General features: G+C 42.3%; 1 protein-coding gene across 1 annotated transcript in view; it reads left to right on the forward strand.

Annotated features, from left to right (window-relative positions):
• The window catches only part of SYN3 (synapsin III), a 447,314-nt gene that overhangs the window by 122,027 nt on the left and 311,147 nt on the right, over nucleotides 1-14,140 (forward strand). The window lies entirely within an intron of this gene.

Consider the following 14,140-nt stretch of genomic DNA (forward strand, 5'->3'; position numbering starts at 1 on the left):
AAATGGAACAAATAATCCTAAAATTTGTATGGAACCAGAAGAGACCCCGAATAGCCAGAGGAATCTTGAAAAAGAAAAGCAAAGCTGGTGGCATCACAATTCCGGACTTCCTGCTCTATTACAAAGCTGTCATCATCAAGACAGTATGGTACTGGCACAAAAACAGACACATAGATCAATGGAACAGAATCGAGAGCCCAGAAATGGACCCTCAACTCTATGGTCAACTTATCTTTGACAAAGCAGGAAAGAATATCCAATGGAAAAAAGTCTCTTTAACAAATGGTGTTGGGAAATTGGACAGCCACATGCAGAAGAGTGAAACTGGACCATTTCCTTACACTACACACAAAAATAGACTCCAAATGGTTGAAAGACCTAAACGTGAGACAGGAGTCCATCAAAATCCTGAAGGAGAACACAGGCAGCAACCTCTTCGACCTCAGCCGCAGCAATTTCTTCCTAGAAACGTCGCCAAAGGGAAGGGAAGCAAGGGCAAAAATGAACTATTGGGATTTCCTCAAGATGAAAAGCTTTTGCACAGCAAAAGAAACAGTCCACAAAACCAAAAGACAACCGACAGAATGGGAGAAAATATTTGCAAATGACATATCAGATAAAGGGCTAGTATCCAAAATCTATAAAGAACTTATCAAACTCAACACCCAAAGTACAAATAATCCAATCAAGAAATGGGCAGAAGACATGCACAGAAATTTTCCAAAGAAGACATCCAAATGGCCAACAGACACATGAAAAAGTGCTCAACATCCCTCGGCATCAGGGAAATCCAAATCAAAACCTCAATGAGATACCACCTCACACCAGTCAGAATGACGAAAATTAACAAGTCAGGAAATGGCAGATGTTGGCGGGGATGTGGAGAAAGGGGAACCCTCCTACACTGTTGGTGGGAATGCAAGCTGGTGCAGCCACTCTGGAAAACGGTATGGAGGTTCCTCAAACAGTTGAAAATAGAGCTACCATACGATCCAGTAATTGCAGTACTGGGTATTTACCACAAAGATACAAATGTAGGGATCCGAAGGGGTACGTGCACCCCAATGTTTATAGCAGCAGTGTCCACAATAGCCAAACTGTGGAAAGAGCCAAGATGTCCATCGACAGATGAATGGATAAAGAAAGGTGGTATATATACACAATGGAATATTATGCAGCCATCAAAAGGAATGAGATCTTGCCATTTGCAACGACATGGATGGAACTGGACGGTGTTATGCTGAGTGAAATAAGTCAATCAGAGAAAGACATGTATCATATGACCTCAGTGATATGAGGAATTCTTAATCTCAGGAAACAAACTGAGGGTTGCTGGAGTGGTGGGGGGTCGGGTCGGAGGGATGGGGTGGCTGGGTGATAGACATTAGGTAGGGTATGTGCTGTGGTGAGCACTGTGAATTGTGCAAGACTGTTGAATCACAGATCTGTACTTCTGAAACAAATAATGCAACATATGTTAAGAAAAAAGAAAATGAAGAAGATAGCAGGAGGAGAAGAATGAAGGGGAGTAAGTCAGAGGGGGAGACGAACCATGAGAGACGATGGACTCTGAAAAACAAACTGAGGGTTCTAGAGGGGAGGAGGGCAGGGGGATGGGTTAGCCTGGTGATGGGTATTAAAGAGGGCACATTCTGCATGGAGCACTGGGTGTTATGCACAAACAATGAATCATGGAACACTACATCAAAAACTAATGATGTAATATATGGTGATTAACATAACAATAAAAAATTTAAAAAAATAAAGAACCACAAAGAATTTCTAAAAAAAAAAAAAAGTAAATGGTTTTAGAAAAGTTAGTGTATTTACTCTTGCCACACCCCATGTGAGCCTCGCGATACGTCCATGGTCTCTCATCTGTGAAATGAGAATTATGTTCATTATGTAATGCAGTGAGGATCAAAATGAGACCAGGTTTGGAAAGAATTTCACATAGTATTTGCCCTTTCCTCACAAAATTGTTCAAATTCATGACAATGCTTATAAACCGTAAAAGAAAATGCTATAAAGTAGTATCTTTTGCTATTTTACATTGTCACAATTAATATAAAATCCTGAGGTTATCCCCAAATGCCTTGCTTTGTTTGTTAACACATAATAATGGTTCCGTCATCCACCAGTTTATTGGAATCTTCCTTAAAGACTGAGTTAAGTTTTTAACTCTTCTCTCTCAGAGTAATGAACTGCTAAATTTACTTTAGAATGGAATAGGTAAAGGGGTGCTCCCTTTTATCAATTGTGGATGCTTATCTTTAAAGTTTCAGTGCCATATTTGTATATGTATGTGTTTCTTGACTTTCCAACTAGACTCTAAACCCCCAAGGTCTGACCCATGCTTAATTCTTAGCTATGGTTAGCATTTATTAAGCTTTCTTCTATGTGCCAGGCACTGTTCTGGGTGCCTTCCATGAATTCATTGAGTCCTCTCACCAGCCCCATCAAACAATTCTATTATGATCCCTACTCTACTAGCAAGGACACTGGTACACATAGAGGCTAAGTAACATGTGTAAGTGGATGGTGGAGCTAGGTTCCAAGCCAAGAGATCTGGCCCCAGAATCCCCTACACTTTGACACTGATTCTACTGCCTCCTTGAAGCCCCTTACTCAGCACCGTGTTTTGGGAGGTGCTGAAAAGTTCCATGGTTTTCATTGAAGGCCAGTCCCTTCCCCTGTCTTACTCTGAGTGTGTAGCTGAGGAAATGAGGCTCAGAGATGTGAGAAGATTGGGTGGGTCGGAATGCTTTCACCACACGTAAGAGAAGACCTGACGTGTAGCAGCATAGGCAATGAAAACATTGCTTTTTCTCACATAATAAGGGTCTACATGAGGTGTTTCCAGATTAGCTGCAGTGAGAGATTTTGCTGTCAAGGATCCAGGTGCTTCTTGGCTTTCTACCCTGCCATCCTTAGCATGTTGGCTTTTTATTCTCATGCTGAACACCTCAGTGTCTGTGTTAGTCTAGGTTCTCTGGAGAAACAGAACCAATAGGAGCAGTATATAAATATGTATAATATATATTACACATATTATATACTTATATGTATAGATTACAAGGAATTAATTCACATGATTATGGAGTCCAACAAGTCCAAGATCTGCGGTCCTCAAGCTAGAGACCCAGGAGAGATGATGATGTAGTTCCAACCCATGTCCAAAGGCTTGAGAAGTAGGAGAGCTGATGGTAAAAATTCCAGTTCCAAGTTCAAGTCCAAAGGCAAAAGGAGACTGGTGTCCCAGCTCAAAGTCAGGCAGAGAGAAAGCATTGTTTCTTAGCCTTTTCTTCTATTCAGGCCTTCAACAGATTAGATGAAGCCCACCCACACTGGGGAGGGCAATCTGCTTTACTTAGTTTATGGATTGAAAAGTTAATCTCATCCAGAAATACCCTCACAGACACACCCCAAAATGCTGTTTAACCAGATATCTGGGCACCCCATGGCCCAAATTGACACATAAAAGTAACTGTCACAACTTGTCTCAAATTGGCTGCCATAGTTGAAGGAATCGTGTCAATGTTTGGGTCAGGAAGAAGAGGTCCCAGGTGGCTCTTCTCTCGTGCCACTTCTGTTTAAGGGAGGTAGAAACATCCCCAGAAGTCCCTCCCAGATATCCACTTTTGCCCCCTTGGCTAGAACTGAGTCACGTGGCTAGAACTAAATAAAAGGGAGGTTGGGAAAATGAGTATCTGACTTTTCAGCCTCAACAATAGAAGACCAGAAGAGAAGGATGAGTTGCTGGGTTAGCCATCCACTGGCATCTGTCATGGCAACCTGCGTAAGGGCATAAGATCAATAATAAATAATTTGAAATAGGACCCTGGACCGTTTTCCCCTTTCTCTAATATCTAAAGGAGAATTATATTTTATTCTTTAGACTACAATTTTGCATCTGAAACCTTCACTCCACAATTCTTTCAATTTCTGTTTTTCATCAGTGGTTCACCAGCCCCTAGCTCCCAGCCTCTAAGTGTTCATTACAAGGTGGAACATTCAGAGGATAAAATACACACAAGCAGGCCAGTGACAGGGGCCCAGGATCTAATCCCCCTCTAGAACAAGACTTGTCCAATCGAACAAACACTTACTGAGCGCCTACTATCTGACTGTCACAGCGATAGGCTGTGATGATGTTGCAAAAGAGAACATACTGTCTGTGCTCTGGATGTGTTCCCAACTGGTGAAAAACCAAGTTGCAAAACAAACGTGCACCATTGGGGGGCTGAGGGCCATGAGAGAGAAGTGTATGAGATACAGTGGCGCACAGCAGAGAGAGGCCAGCTCCCCTGCAGGGCTTAGGAAAGGCTTTCATTACCTATAAGGTGATATTTGAGCCAAGTCTGGAAGGTTGAGTAGGTATTTATCAAGCAGATTAGGTAGAGAAGGCCATCCCAGACCAGGGGAGCAGCACATGCAGTATGGTGTGAACCTGTTAGGTTTCCCTGACTCTGGAGTGAAAACACTCCTTCCCCACACATGTGTGTATAATTGTGAAGCTACAAAGTGCTTATACAAGCATTTTCTCCCTACAGTGTCTTTATTTCCAGTCTCCTGCACTTAAGCACCCCACTCACCCACTTTTTAAGACTCTACTTACTTAAGGTCGACTCCTCCAGGAAATTGTTCCTGGCTGATGTAGGCTTCCCTTCTCTGTGCTCTGTGTTATCTCTGTCATTTCTTTATCATTTTAGCAGTATCTGTGTATATGTGAGTCTCTTCCAGGGCTCCATGTGCCCTGAGAGCAAAGTCTGTGCCTCGTTCATCTCTACAGCCCAGTGCCCAGCACTATGCCTGGTACCAGTCATGAGCCAATAAGTAGCTGAGGAATGAGGAGAATGGGCAAGCCCTGGAGGTGGGCATAACAGACGTGTTTATTCCCACATACAGATGAAGGAGCTGAGGTTCAGACCATTAGGCCCATGGTCTCACAGGTGGTAAGTGACCCAGTGGATCTAGAACCTAGGTCCGCTGATCTTTTTGTTCTCTTTCACCATGCTGCCTCCAGAAGGAAGTAGGGCCCATTTTTCATTTTGGAAAGACCAGGAATAGATTCCAGATTATCAGAATTCCTGGCCATTTCCCAGCATCCCAAGCAGCTGTACCTTCTCCCACACTTCTCTCTAAATTCCTATTTCTCCTATTCTCTAAGCTTCTCCTCTCCTTTTTCCTTAAGTGCATCTCTCTGAGTTCTGGCTACTCAGCCATCTCCCCACCCCCAACTCTACTCTACAAGTAGGCAGCTCTTCCCAGATTTTCTCCAGTCTGTAACAAGCTGGCATTCTTGAAGCATCTGGATAACTTCAGGACAAAGAACTCTTCATCATCTTCCGGGCCAAGACCTGCATTTCCACTTTCTGGAACGCTTATCAGAAGGATGGATATGGGAGATGGGGCAGGAGATGATTCTGAGGGCTTAGAGTGGCTGTGACAAATGAGCCTAAATGTCCAGTTCTCAGAAATGAATTCCTAGACCACTGCTTTTTTTTCCATTCCTTCCAGATTTATTGAAATATAATTGACAGACAGTGTCGTGCAAGTTTAAGGTGTACAGTGTGGTTATTTGATATCCAAGTATATTGTGAAATGATCACCAAGTAAGGTCAGTTAACACCTCCATCACCTTACAGTTACTAGTTTGTGTGTGTGTGGGGAGAACACTTAAGATCTACTCTCTCAGCAACACTCAAGTATACAGTACAATATTGTTAACTATAGTCACCATGCCTTCCACGGCATCCCCAGAACTTAATTGTCTTATAACTGCAAGTTTTCCCGCCTCTGTGTGAGCATCCAGTTTTCACTTCTTACGGACCTCCAGTTATTTCCTTCATAGCACTCCGCACAATTGGTAACTGTCTATGTGTTCGCCTGAGTTTCGTCTGTCAACCCACTATTACATAAGAGCAGGGACCACATCTGTCCTGTTCACCTCCATATCCTCAGCTCCCAGCACAGTTCCTGGCACATAAGACGTGCACAGCATATCTTTGTTGAATAAGAAAATGCCTGTGTGTAATATACCTAAAAAGTAGTCTTCAAGCAATGCCTGGTCTTCATGTAATACCTTTTATGTAGACCTAGAATTTACTTCCAACTGTACTGTCTCCTCTGATCTTCACAGTAATTCTGTGAGGTGGTTATTAGGGTCCCTAGTTTGCATGGAAGAAAAGTGAGTCCCAGAGAGCTTAGTAACATGCCCAGAATCAATCTAATACAAGAAAAGGCCGCTCAGAGCATTATGTGGAGGTAAGTACTGAGCATCTGCTGCTTGTCTGAGCCAGCATGGCCCTGAGAACAGTCCCCTGTATCAGGCATTGTCACCCTGATGGTATGATTTTTAGAGATAAGCCATTTGAGGCACAGAGAATCTAAGCATCTTGCTTAAGCAGGAATGGCTGAGCCAGGATATGAACCCAAGCAGGATAGCAAACTCATCCATTTCTATTAGATCATTTGCAAGGAAATCTGCATATAAAGAATGATATCAAGCCTTAGAGGATGCTGGAGACATTGCAGTGAACCCCTGCAGAGAGGAGGGGTGAGAAAAAACCTGAGCAAGTACCAAGAAGGGGCAGGATTTAGAAGCCATGGGAGATACTAGAAAAATCCATTGGAATTAAGTGCTGGCAACAGAATATGTTGTAGGAATTTTTAAGCAGAAAGGAGCTTACTGTAGGGATTTACCTAAATCTGGATTACCATTGAAAGGACTGCAGAAGTAGCTTCCAGGCTGGGCCTCCAGGAAGCTTCTGGAGTACCACAGAAATGACCCACCAGATGTTTTAGTTCAAGAGCATTCTGACGTCACTGGGATTCAGAAAGCCAGAATCTGGAAGCTTCCGACATATCAATGGCCTCTCGGCGCCCAAGAAGCTGGAGCAGGCCCCAGAGAAACCATACTCATGCCTCCAGAAACTCGTCTGCCAGCAGGGAACAGACGGGGCAAGGAGATGATCACCACCTCGCTTCTTCTCTCCAACATTCAGCAAGTGCTTCCAGTTGACCAAATCTGATTTATATTCAGAATCTTAGCCACAAGAGAGTCTGGGAATGACGTTCCCAGCATTTCATCCTCTGCAGAACAAGAAGACACACTAGCAGGAGGGTGGATTGGAAGTTGTGTGAGCATCCACTCCAGGAGGCACAGAGAAGCTTTGATGGATCTCACACCAGTAGGACAGTAAGAGGCAGGAAAGCTAGAATGCCTCCTGGGCTTGCTACCATGCACCTCTGTGTAACCTCAACCCCATAGCTCCTTCGGGAGCAAAAAGCCTATTCAGAGAAATGACAGATTCAGAGAAAATACTGCTAACTATGACAAAGGATTACTACCCCCATCCTTAAATAGTCCTTATAACTTTATAATAAAGATGAATATCCCAATATAAAAATAAACAGCAGGTATAAACCTAATTCATTAAAAAGAATGGCATGTGAACAAATTGGTAAAAAGATGCTAAATCTCAATAATTATCAAAAAAAAAAACATGAAGGAAACCAGAAGACATTTTTTCAGATTCAAAAAGATTAAAAAGATTGATTTCATGTTGCTGAGAGTAGAGGAAACTGACCTTCCGATTAACTATTCATATAAATGAAGTTTTCCAGAGGGCACTATAAATTTAAATGTTGTTTGACCCTGTAAGTTCCCTACTAAAGACTTTTGGTTCTTCCCAGGACTTTTTAAAACCTAAATGGGCACCAAGTATACTATGTAGCCAACAAAAAGGTTTAGATGTTTACATTTTGGCATGCAAAGATCTCTGTGAAATAGTAAGTGCCAAAAAAGATTAGGAGATGGCATGTTTGTGTCATTCCATCTTATCTAGAAATATGTGCATTTATATGTATGTTTATATATTGAAAATATGGGGGGAAATACTTTGGAATGTCAGCATTGCCTCTGAATCTTGGGACTACGTATACTTTTACTCTGTTCCTTATATGTTGCTCTTCTGTTTTTTTTTTCTTTAAGCCCATGTCACATTTATTAACAGAAAAATCCCTATAAAACTTTTTTCCCCCCTTTGAGAGAAAATTTGGGCTTTGAGAAGCTTATTAGGCACAGTCACTGCCTTTATCCTTCTCCAGATGCTTTAGAAAACCAACCTTCTGAGGCCCGTTGAAGTAAGGGTGTTTAGATCTGAGACATGGAGCTTGGAGCCATGGGATTAATTAGAGTTGGGGCAGGAGGACCGGTGAGGAGGGAGATGTGCTAATTTTAGCATCTCTGATAGAGAGTTGTCCCAGGATTCCTGTAATGTCCCCTCACGCATGCTTCGCTCTGTCCTCCAGCCCCCCTCCCCAGTGACTGCAGGGCTAACACAGGCAGTAATAGACTTTAGATTGTAACAAGATGATCAAAATCTCTGCTGCTTTAAATAGAGGTGTTTGGCACCCTTTGGATGGCAGGTCTGGCAGAGATGGGGCCCTCAGCACTCACCCTCGTTTGAGGCTCTGCAATGAAGTCCCTGGGATGCCACCTTTCCCTTCATCTCCAACATCTCTAAGACAAAACTCCCCACCATCCCTTCACTGGGCAGTGCCTCCTGCCCATAAAGTCATCCAGCTCAAAATCCTGGGGACTCCGGCATTCCTGCTCCACCCCCACTGTTACTTAACCTATCACTTTTTCTCCTCTTCCCCTTCTTTAGGACAAGGATTGAGAATATATTATTAAAAGTATACTTTGTGGGGGCACCTAGGTGGCTCAGTTGGTTAAGTGTCTGACTGTTGATTTTGGCTCAGGTCTTGATCTCAGGGTCATGAGTTCAAGCCCCACAATGGGCTCCATGCTGGGTATGGAGCCTACTTAAAAAAAAAAAAAAAGCATACTTTGTGGGCCCTATATAGAATCAAAGAACCTTACCTCTTAAGTGACCTTAAAAATAGTATAAGGCATAATAGCTTTCTTTTATTTGGTGTCTATTAAGTGCCAGTCACATTATATATGTATTGCTTTCTTAAAATAAGACATTGGGATGCCAATATCTTGAGATTTAAATAAGTATTTGACAAAAGAATATATATAAAAAATGCCAGTAAACTCATGCAATGACTCTAAACATCATTAACTACCAGGAAGTGCAGATAAAAACTATAATGAGATATCAAATTAAAAAGACTGACAATGCAAACTGTTGGCAAGGATGTGGAGCAACTAGAACTCTCATACACAGCTAGTAGGAGTGTGAATGGTACTGCCTCTTTGCAAAACAGTTTGGCAGTTTCTTACAAAGTTAACTATATGTCTCATTATAATCCATCCATTCTCCTACTAGATTTTTTCCCCAAAGAGAAATGAAACCTGTATACTAAATGACTCATACAAGAATTTTCATAGCAACTGTATTCATAGTAACCCCAAACTGGAAACAACCCAAATGTCCATCAACTGGCAGATAGAGAAACAAAATATGATACATCCACATAATGGAATGCTTCTCAGTGACAAAAAAGGAACAAACCATTGAGAGAGATATATTAGTTTTCTACGCTGAGTAACAAAATCCCCACACATATATTGACTTAAGATAACACATTTATCATCTCACAGTTTCTGTGGGTCAGAAGTCTGGGCACAGTTTAGCCATTTCTTCTGTAAGATTGCAATCAAGATGTCATCCAGGCCTTGGTTCTTATCTGGAGGCTTGACTGGCAGTGGAACCACTTCCAAGTTCATGCAGGTTTTTAGCAGAATTCTTTTCCTTGTGGCTTGAAAACCAAGGCTTTTTGCTGGTCCTCAGTCGAGGCCACCCTCAGATCCTGGAGGCTGCTCACCATTTCTTGTCTCATGGCCCTTTCCTTAAGCCCTTGCACGACATGGCAGCTCCCTCCTTCAAAGCAAGGGAAAAAGAGAGCAAGTCTGCTGGCAAGACAGAGACTTATATAATGCAATGTGATTAGGAGAGTGATAGCCCGTCACCTTTGCTGTATTCTAGGAACAAGTCACAGGTCCCACCCATATTTAGAGGAGGGGATCATATAAGTGTACGAACACAGGAGACCGGAGTTATGTTGGGCTACCTCCTAGTCCATCCACCATAACACACAACACAGAGTCTCAAAAATGCTATGTTGAGCAAAAGAAGGTAGACACAAAAGAGTACATAATTTATAATTCCATTTGTATGAAATTCTAGAACAAGCCAAAGTAATCTCTGGTCACTGAGAGATCAGTGTTTGCCTAGGGAAAAAGGGAATGGAGGGGGTTGACTATAGAGGGCACAAGGCAAGTTTTTGGGTGATACAAAGTACTTCTCTTGACTAGTGTGATGATTAGATAGGCATATACATTTGTCAAAGCTCATCAAACTATACATTTTAAATTGATACATTTTATTTTATGCAAATTATACCTCTGTCACATATATTTTTAATGGCCCTATACATGTCATATTTTTTATCACCATTTACCTATGAGGAAACTGAGGTCCAAAACTTTTACATAGTCACACAGCTGGTGGTGCTGGAATTCTAAGCCAGGTCTAACTGCAAAATCCATTCCCTTTTCCTTTCCTATCCATAACATCTTATTTTCCTTCAAGCTACAGAGGCCTGGAAGGATAAAGAAACATCCCCTAGGCCTCGCTTAGAGTGACACAGAGTCTCAAGCTTGTGTTTTCTGATTCTGAGTCAAGAGTTCTTTGCACTGCTCGGTCTGCCAGACTCCATGAAAGCCTTGCAGCAGATTTTAAGAGTTATTAATGCATTTTTAAATTTATCCATATGTGTCATTATAAATACACGTAACCATAATGTTCTCTTAAAACACATAATCCTATGAGCCAATTCTTTGAAAGAACAGCATATGGTCATCCATGAAAACAAAGGTTTCAGAAGGTATGCTGTGTGCTGTTGGTTGCTTACCTTCTTTCTTCCCTACCAAATCCTGAGTCTATTCAGATGTTTGGTGGCCATATGCTTCAGGGAAACATAGGTCCCTCTCTGGTGCCAAGGAATGAATCTTGGTTCCTTTCAGCTAGTTGTAGTCCTTCTGTTCGCACTGAGAGATGTGTTTAGGTAAGAGTCCGAGACACAGTTCTGACCAGTGAAGCCTGAGAGGCATCTGCTCAGGGATTCTGGGAAGTCTACTAAGCTTCTTAAAAGTAATACAAGAAGGGGGCCCTTTCTGGCAGGCATGAGCGTATGACCCAGGGAGCTTGGGGGCTCACTGATAACACAAAGAGACAGTATGAGGATAAAAGCCCATCCCTGAGAATAAGAGTCAGAAGGATACAAAGCACTTAGGTCCTTGAGGGTGATGTTGAGCCCCTGATTTAATCACCCCATGACTCCCCCATCTCAGTGATAGAAGTAATATACTTTCTTTATTGACTTAGTCGTCACTGTTATTTGTAGCCCAAATCATCTTGCGTACAGAAGATATAAGCAGATACTGTCAAACATCTTTTTTTTTGCACCCAACTCCATGGCACATAACATTCTTATAAATCCTTGTTGGCACTACATTACATTTAAAGTTGTATGGTAGGCAATTGATGTTATATGTGCCAAGATCATTCTCAGAAGTGTTTGTTGATAGCTACCGATTAGAAACAACCTAACTGTCCATCTGAGATTGGAAAATAAATTAGCAAAAACCCATATAATAAGACACAAAAATAAAGAAGTATCTGCATTTGTACTGATATGAAAAGATTTCCAAGATGTGCTGCTATGTAGAAAAATGAGTCAGAACACTATACAGAAAGACTTTGAAGTCCATGGCCACGGAAAAGCATCTGAAGTTCATTGCTAGGACTGTGGTGGTCAAGGCAAGGAACTGGGAAGGTGGACACAAGGCCCTAAACAGAATTTTCACCAGGGATGGGACCACTGAGGACATGAAGTGATAATGGCACTGTGAGAAGCTTGTTGCTATCAGTGGCGGGAAATCTATGGGACCCACTGGTGGAGCTACACATGGACACAACTGGCAAGATCTGCTTCTCGGGGGAAAGCAGCAGGGATCAGGTGGGCATATAGCAGCACTGCTGTGTGTGATCTCATGCACATGAATTCTCTATTTTTAAGATATAAAGACATTTAAAAAAATCATATTCATAGAAACTCTGGTGTCACCAATAAATGCTACCTACCTGTCAGCATCAATATTTAGCTAGCATAACATTAATCAAGGGCTCTTTACATGCCAGATGCCAGCCTAAACTCTATCCGGATTGGCTCATTTGATCCTTGTAGCAACACTATGAGCAGCATATTATTGTTACCATTCTAGTTTTTACAGCTGGGTAAACTGAAGCATCAAAATGTTAACTACTGTTCCAGGATCATATAGTTGTTAAGTGGCATAGAAGCAGGAATTGAGCCCAAAGTCCATGCCCAGAACACTCCACTAATTGACTTCTAGGGTTATTAAAAGATTAAATGAACGCATGTGTGCTTAGTCAGTGTTTACCTTAGCCAGTCATTCTCAAAGAGTAGTCCATGCACCAGCAGTGTTTAAAAATTAGTTAGAAGTCTATTTAAATCCTTAGATACATTGCCCAGGTTCAGCCAGACTTGGCTTTATGTGATCACCACACACTGACATGTCTCTTGGATGGCACTGAGTATATGAAGTCCCACCCAGCAGAGGAAAGAATAAACCCATGCCTTTGCTGAACCTTGGGGAAACATACCTAAGTGTTGTATATATAGTTACCACCTTGCTTTCTTGTTCAACAGCCATTTATTGACAATCGCTCTGCACTAGGCCAATCAGTGGTATCTGATGTGGTCTTAGGAGGTACTAAGACCCGACCATTCCCAGTCTGGCTATGGGATCTGTGCACATCAAAAACAGCTGAATAATTCTTCTGCTCAATTTAGCTGCTCCATGGGACAGAGATCTCAAACTCCTTCCTTCCCCAGTGCCTGTCATATAATAGATGCTTAATAACTGCACTGTATGAAGATGCCATCACAGTTCACCTGGTGGTAGCTGTCTTTTTTGCAGAGAGCACCTAACAGAAGCTCTCAGCCTTGGCTGTCCATTATAACCACCTGGAGAGCTTCTAAAAATCCCCAGCCTCAAGCCAATCACATCAGAATATCTGAAGGCGGGGGAAAGACGAGGTGTAAATAGTTTTGAGAGCTCCCCAGGTGATTCCAACGTGCTGCCAAGATGGAGGGCCCCTACGCTAGAAGGAAGAAGCCAAATTGCAGAGGGTTGATTTGGCAACTGCCAAACCAGCAGAGTCACAGTTTGAGACGCAATGGGTAAAGCACAGATGGCTTCCTCGAAAGCTGCTTCTACCCTCTACATCTTTGATGGGCATGTGAGCGGAGCTGGGAGCAGCCAAGATCCTGTCTTAAGAAGTTCCTGTGCACAGCGAAAGGTGCAGCTGGAAGCATTTATTCTGGAAACCCTGACTGGGTGATAGTCCTAAAAATTATTGCCATATGTCTCCAGCAGGGAGGGCAAGGCCCACGTTTGTTCCCTCCACCCTCCACAGTCTCCCCTCCATCAGCTGCTCAGTCTTCACCTGTGGGAGCCCCTAGAGTGGCTCCGTTTAGTTAAACAACTTTATGGAGCATCTAGGTTTCTTGCAATAGGCCAGGCCCTGGAAATACAGATATAAATCCAACATCACCTTTTCCCTGATGGAGTTCACAGCCCAGAGGGAGAAACGGGACATAAATCTACAGCTAGGTTGTGGTATGATAAGGGCCATGAGAATAGTACAGAGGAGAGAGATCTTAGAGGAGGCGGGTGAGGAGGGGGCTTGAGGAGGTTCCAGAAGGCTTCTGAAAAGGAAGTTGCAACAACACGGAGGATTTTTTTTTTCTTTTGAAATATCCATATATATTTTTTAAAGTTTGGAATAATTTTAAACATGTACAGTTGAACAACAATTTAACAAATATTCACATTTTGCCATGCTTACTTCAGAGCCTTTATTTTTAATTTTTTTAGATTAACATATAATGTGTTATTTGTTTCAGGGGTACATGTCTGTGATTCATCAGTCTTATATAATACCCAGTGCTCATTACAACACATACCCTCCCCAATGTCCATCACCCAGTTACCCCCATCCCCCCACCCCCCTCCACTCCAGCAGCCCTCAGTTTGTTTCCCGAGATTAAGAGTCTCTTACTGTTAGTCTCCTTC

This window comes from Zalophus californianus, chromosome 9, assembly GCF_009762305.2.
Source record: "Zalophus californianus isolate mZalCal1 chromosome 9, mZalCal1.pri.v2, whole genome shotgun sequence".
NCBI lineage: Eukaryota > Metazoa > Chordata > Mammalia > Carnivora > Otariidae > Zalophus > Zalophus californianus.